This window comes from Leuresthes tenuis, unplaced genomic scaffold (assembly GCF_036924035.1).
Source record: "Leuresthes tenuis unplaced genomic scaffold, fLeuTen1.0.hap1 SCAF_135, whole genome shotgun sequence".
NCBI classification, from domain to species: Eukaryota; Metazoa; Chordata; class Actinopteri; order Atheriniformes; family Atherinopsidae; genus Leuresthes; species Leuresthes tenuis.
Genome location: NW_027325489.1, coordinates 90,824 through 96,823, shown reverse-complemented (window position 1 = coordinate 96,823; position 6,000 = coordinate 90,824). Strand labels below are relative to the sequence as shown.

General features: G+C 47.1%; 2 non-coding genes across 2 annotated transcripts; both read left to right on the top strand.

Annotated features, from left to right (window-relative positions):
* Positions 1–222: 222 nt before the first annotated feature.
* Positions 223–336, top strand: LOC140287452 (U5 spliceosomal RNA). The gene has a single exon (XR_011911617.1). It is a non-coding gene; the product is annotated as a U5 spliceosomal RNA (small nuclear RNA).
* Positions 337–644: 308 nt separating this feature from the next.
* LOC140287448 (U2 spliceosomal RNA) lies at positions 645–828 on the top strand. Its single transcript, XR_011911614.1, has one exon. It is a non-coding gene; the product is annotated as a U2 spliceosomal RNA (small nuclear RNA).
* Positions 829–6,000: the final 5,172 nt, after the last annotated feature.

The following is a 6,000-nucleotide window of genomic DNA, read 5'->3' as shown; positions in this document are numbered from 1 at the left end:
CTGGGAGCGAGCCGAGTGTGGGCTAACCGGGAGAATTGCTTGAAAGAAACGCGACACCAAATGAGCGGTCAGAACAAAGCCTCAATACGGTGTTCCCGTGGTGTTTTTGTTGCTGCCTTGTCGATTGCACAGGGGCAAGCGTTTCAATCAAGCAACGCTCACCATGGGGAAGGTGGCTATGGCAACTAGCCTGATGCCCTGCTCCCGCAGTGACGGATAATCGTACTCTGGTTTCTCTTCATAACATACAAGTCTTTCGCCTTTTACTAAAGACTTTCGTGGAGAGCAGCACTAATGAGTTGTTTCTATTTTTGGCAGGCTTTACCTTTGCGGGTGAAGCCCTTTCTGTCTGTGCAAAAGAAATCTTGTTACTGTGCAGAGTGACTTCTCTGAGTAGAGTCGCCTTACTTGTTGCGATTGTGCCGATGTTCGAAGCTGGAGTGCAAAGTTGTTGCTTGAATGGTGCTTGCTGGAGCATGCGGGAGTGCAAAGTTATACCATTTAAAAGGGCTGAAGAGTGCTCAGTGCAGCGGGTGGGCGGAGGTGCAACGTGACACTCTGGCCACCTATGGCCATAAAAAGAACACTGCTACAAGTGCGCATTGTGCCAGCAAGGGCCCTCGGACCTGAAACAGTGGACAGTTATCGCTTCTCGGCCTTTTGGCTAAGATCAAGTGTAGTATCTGTTCTTATCAGTTTAATATGTCCTCTATACGAGGACTACATATTAAATGGATTTTTAAGAATAGGAGTTGAAAAAGAAGCTTGCTCCGTTCACTCCAAGCATCGACCCAGTACTGCAGTGCCGCTGGGAACGGTGCGCTCTTCTCTGCTCTTGTGAAAAAGCAAACAGCGGTGCAGGATGGAAGTTTCAGGGAGCCCAAGATGAAACTTTCTTTTAGTCTGCTGAGAAAAGAGAGTGAATGCGAAGTAGACTTTAACACAGCTCTGGGAGCGAGCCGAGTGTGGGCTAACCGGGAGAATTGCTTGAAAGAAACGCCATACCAAATGAGCGGTCAGAACAAAGCCTCAATACGGTGTTCCCGTTGTGTTTTTGTTGCTGCCGCTGTTTGCTTTTTCACAAGAGCGCACCTGTTGAGGGGGGGCCTGGGGGGGCCTGGGTGATGGTGGGTCTCAGGCCCGGGCTGCTGCGACTGGTGTGACCGGGTGGTTTGTTTGTTTGTTTTTTGTTGTTGTTTGTTTGTTTTTTGTAGAGGTCCTCCGGAGTGGGGTTGGGTTTAGTGGGGTGGGGCGGGATGGGTACCTTCTGGGGGTACAGTAGCTCCCAGAATATGGTCGCTGCAGGCCCCGAGCCTGGTGGACATCAGGCCCTCCTGTCCTGTGTTGGCTCCCTTTTAAAAAGTACAGAACTTAGAACAGGTCTAGTCCCTGGCTTTCGGCAGAACTGTCTTCTTTACTTTTTTTTCCCCTTATCGTGTTCAGCATTATGGCAGCAGAATTGTAGTCTGAATACCTTTGATGCCAAACAGATTTGCTTTGCCAAGGGAAGTTTTATAAATGTAAAGCTCCCCTTGATGCCCATTTATTTATTTCTGTTTACAATATATGACATGTAATAGAACTGAACCGGACCGGGGGACAAGGAAAGAAGAAGAGGAAAGAAGAGAAAAACAGAACATACATCGCATACAACACAGCTGTGGATATAGATGACCTGAGACGACATGATAATACATCAACTGCTTAGCGACCATGCTACTGGACTAATGAATGTGGTTGTGTCTGTGTGAGAACATGCAACACCCATGGCACAGGACCTACATGATAACCGTGCTTAGTTATGAGTGTATAAGCATACAGGGCCACAATCCACAGCCCCCCCAAGCAATCAGAAGCAGGCAGAGAGGGCCACAAGACCCGGGCCACCAGCAGCCCCCACAGAGCACAGAACCCAGGAAGCCCACCGCAGGGGCAACCACGCATCCACCCAGAAGACTGCAGAGGAAGCCCCCGGAAAGAGCCCCCATAAGCATAGGGCAGAGGCCCTCCGGGAGCCAGGGGCAACAGCCCACCGACGTCGCCAGGCCCCAGCCGCCCAGACATGGGCCGTGCACTGGATCCGGGCCCCAGGAGCCCGAGCGCCCCCAAACCCCCCGGCAGAGGCCCCACCCAATACCCAGGAGGGCCAAGCGCCCCAGACAGCCACACAGTGGGTCAGCGCCTGCCCCAGCACCCCTGGCCAAGTGCCCTGGGAGTCAAGACGTGCCCACAGGTGGGTGAAGTCGCGAGCAGCGGAGAGAGGCCACGCCGCCCCCCCCCATCGGGAGAAGCACAGGCAGGCCAGGCGACAGCAAGTCCAAGATCCAGGCCCAATCATTACCACACACACTTTCATGTCCCATACATCCACACGTCCTCCCTCCCTCGACTCCGCTGGGGTGTAGTGCAGCGGGCACACCAGGGGGCCAGCAGCCCCCCAGCCACCACAGACCCCAAACCAGCAGAACAATTAATTAATCCTCCTGGCCCCTCCCACCCCGAGCAGCAACCAGGAAGCAGGGGTGTGCGAAGAAGACCCCTCCCCTCACCCTTCTGGCTCTTCAATATTTTCTAATAGTGAGCAATTAAAATTGAGGGGCAGCCAAACTTGTAGAACTGGGAGCGTGGCCCTCTGGGAAGCCTACATACCCAAAGAGCCCCGCCCACCAGATGCCACTCAGTGTAACCACCCCCCAAGACCTAATGTGTGTGTGTGAGTGTGTTTGATAAGTAGTAATGTCTAAGGTGTAATTAAAACAGGGGTGGGAACTGCAGAGTGCAACTACTGCAGAGTCCACTACACCCCACCGAACACACACGCCCCCAATACCCTTCATGTGTGAGTGTGTGCTGTGTACAGGAGCCAGAAGGGAGAGGGGTATGGGGATATACACTGGGGGCAGCCAGGGACTGGCTGCAATAGGCATCCCCGCTACCAGGGAGCCAACACAGGACAGGAGGGCCTGATGTCCACCAGGCTCGGGGCCTGCAGCGACCATATTCTGGGAGCTACTTTACCCCCAGAAGGTACCCATCCCGCCCCACCCCACTCAACCCAACCCCACTCCGGAGGACCTCTACAAAAAACAAACAAACAACAACAAAAAACAAACAAACAAACCACCCGGTCACACCAGTCGCAGCAGCCCAGGCCTGAGACCCACCATCACCCAGGCCCCCCCAGAACCCCCCTCAACAGGTGCGCTCTTGTGAAAAAGCAAACAGCGGCAGCAACAAAAACACAACGGGAAAACCGTATTGAGGCTTTGTTCTGACCGCTCATTCGGTGTCGCGTTTCTTTCAAGCAATTCTCCCGGTTAGCCCGCACTCGGCTCGCTCCCAGAGCCGTGTTAAAGTCTACTTCGCATTCACTCTCTTTTCTCAGCAGACTCTTGGGATTTTATCAATAAAATGAATTCCTTCACTCAAACTATGTTAAAACTGCTTTGTCCTTCATATTTACCATGTCTTGAAAGATTTAAACAAAAAAAACAACGTTGTACTTTGCAGTAAAAGAAATAGCAAATCTAAAGTTTCAGGAATCCGAGAATAAGCTTACTTTCATGAGTTCTTCACGATTTCGGATTTTGCTATAAAATGAATTCCTTCACTCAAACTAAATTAAAACTGCTAAACCGCTAATCTGTTACATGTAAGGCAGATGTCAAATTCACCGAATTAGGATTATTCGGTATTCGGCCAATCGAGCTGTAGCAGCTTTGGTAAAAGAGTATAAGTTGAAGAGTTTGTGAATAAAGGTGTGCGCACACATAGTGAGCTGTAGGAAAATAGGCAGGGAGCAATGCCGGCTGGGGTATATGTTCTTGTATGTTGTCTGACTGTTTGATTTGAATGTGTTGTGTAAGTGTCCTGTTGAATGTTACATGTTTGGGCTTTGACACTTCACTGTGGTTGTTAACTGTGTGGTGTGTCCTGAAATGTTATATGTTTGGGCTGTGTGACATGCTTAATGCTTGTCAGTAGCTACCCACTTATTCATATATAGCAACTGACAACATAAGAAGTCTGGACATACTTTGATAGAGTAGTTGTAGAAGTATCCTTATTGATAATAGATAAACTAATTCATAGTGATAGAACAGTAGATGAACAGGTGCCTGCACATGTCTCACGAAAATAAAATGGGTGTATGATTGCTGACGGCAGAGCAATACTGCCAAACTTATGAGTTCTTGTGGCAAACTTGATTCAGTGTCTTGACGTGTATACGCTGTTTCGCTGACTTGATTGTCACAAGAAACAAAGTGTGTTTGATAAGATCCGACCATTTTATTAGGGGAGGATCAGTATGTATGGATTCTGATGTGACTGATAAACCCATTCGTATCGTAAGCATAATCTAATACGTGAGACAACGCCCTGGCACACAATCAAAAAAAAAAAGAGAGAGCGGTTTTGTGTCCCCACAGTCCATAATGTAGAAAAGAGAGAAAAAAGCCTTTCTGATTTGGTGTGTGTGCTCACAGTGCAGAGTGTAGAGAAAAGAGAGAAAAGAAAGCCGTTTTGGTGTCACGGGTGTTGTGACTTACACACACACATTTCTGAATTGAGAAAGGAAATTATTTTAGAGGAAGCACTAGAGTTTAGATCCCACATTTGTTGATAGGCATTCATTTATTTCTTCACTTCTGATGAAGTTTCAACAATAAACAACAAACTTTGTATTATGAGAAAGAACCAGACTCATTCTTCAGGAATCCGAAAATAAGCTCTATTTTACGAGTTATGCACGAATTCGGATTCTCCTATAAAACGAATTCCTTAACTCTAACCAAGTTAAGACTGCTTTGTACTTCATATTTATTCATGTCTAATCAAGTTTCAACGATAAACAACGTTGTACTTTCTAGAATGAGAAAGAACTTCTTCAGCAATAAGCATCTCTCGACATATGACGAAATACAGATTTTGCTATAAAATTAATTCCTTCTATCAGCCTGACTTAAAACTGTTTGTCCTCCTTATTTATCCACTTCAAATCAAGTTTCAACAATTAAAAAAATGTTGTAGTTTGAGAAAAAACAACTTCATCTTAAGCAATCAGTAGGGTAAGAAAGGGTAAGAAAAGGTGCAAATGCCAACCATACATCACTAAAAGGTGGAGCGGAAGTATTCGGCTGCAAGTAGGTGCGAATGCATGACAATGTATGATCAAAAGAGGGAGCGGAGGTTTTCGGCTGCAAGGTCTGAATGTCCAACCATAATTTGTAAAAACCGGGGAAGAAAAGGCTCGAAAGCCCGACTATACACCATCAAAAGCGGGAGCGGAGGTGTTCGGCTGCAAGTAGGTGTGAATGTTCGACCATAATTTGTAAAAAGCGGGTAAGAAAAGGTTCGAATGCCCGACTATATATTAACCAAAGCAGGAGGAGAGGTCTTCGGATAAGAGTGGGTGAGAATTTACAACCATAATCTATAAAATGCGGTGAAAAAAAAGGTGTGAATACCCCATAGAACACTAAAAGGTAGAGCGGAAGTGTTCGGCTGCAAGAAGGTGTGAATGTCTGACCATAGTTTGTAAAAAGCGGGTAAGAAAAGGTTCGAATGCCCGAACATACACCATCAAAGGAGGGAGCGGAGGTGTTCAGCTGTAAGAAGGTGTGAATGTCCGACCATAGTTGGCAAAAAGCAGGTAAGAAAAGGTTAAAATACCCGATTGTACACAATCAATAGCGGGAGCAGAGTTGTTCCGCTACTAAAAGGTGTGAAAGTCCGACCATGGTTTGTAAAAAGCGGGTAAGAAAAGGTGTGAATGCCCGACAATGTATGATCAAAAGAGGGAGAGGAGGTTTTCGGCTGAAACAAGGTCTGAATGTCCATCCATATTTTGTAAAAATCTGGGAAGAAAAGGCTCGAAAGCCCGACTATACACCATCAACAGCTGGAGCGGAGGTGTTCAGCTGCAAGAAGGTCTGAATGTCCATCAATAATTGCTAGAAAACATGGAAGAGAATTTTCGAATATCAAACCGCACATGAT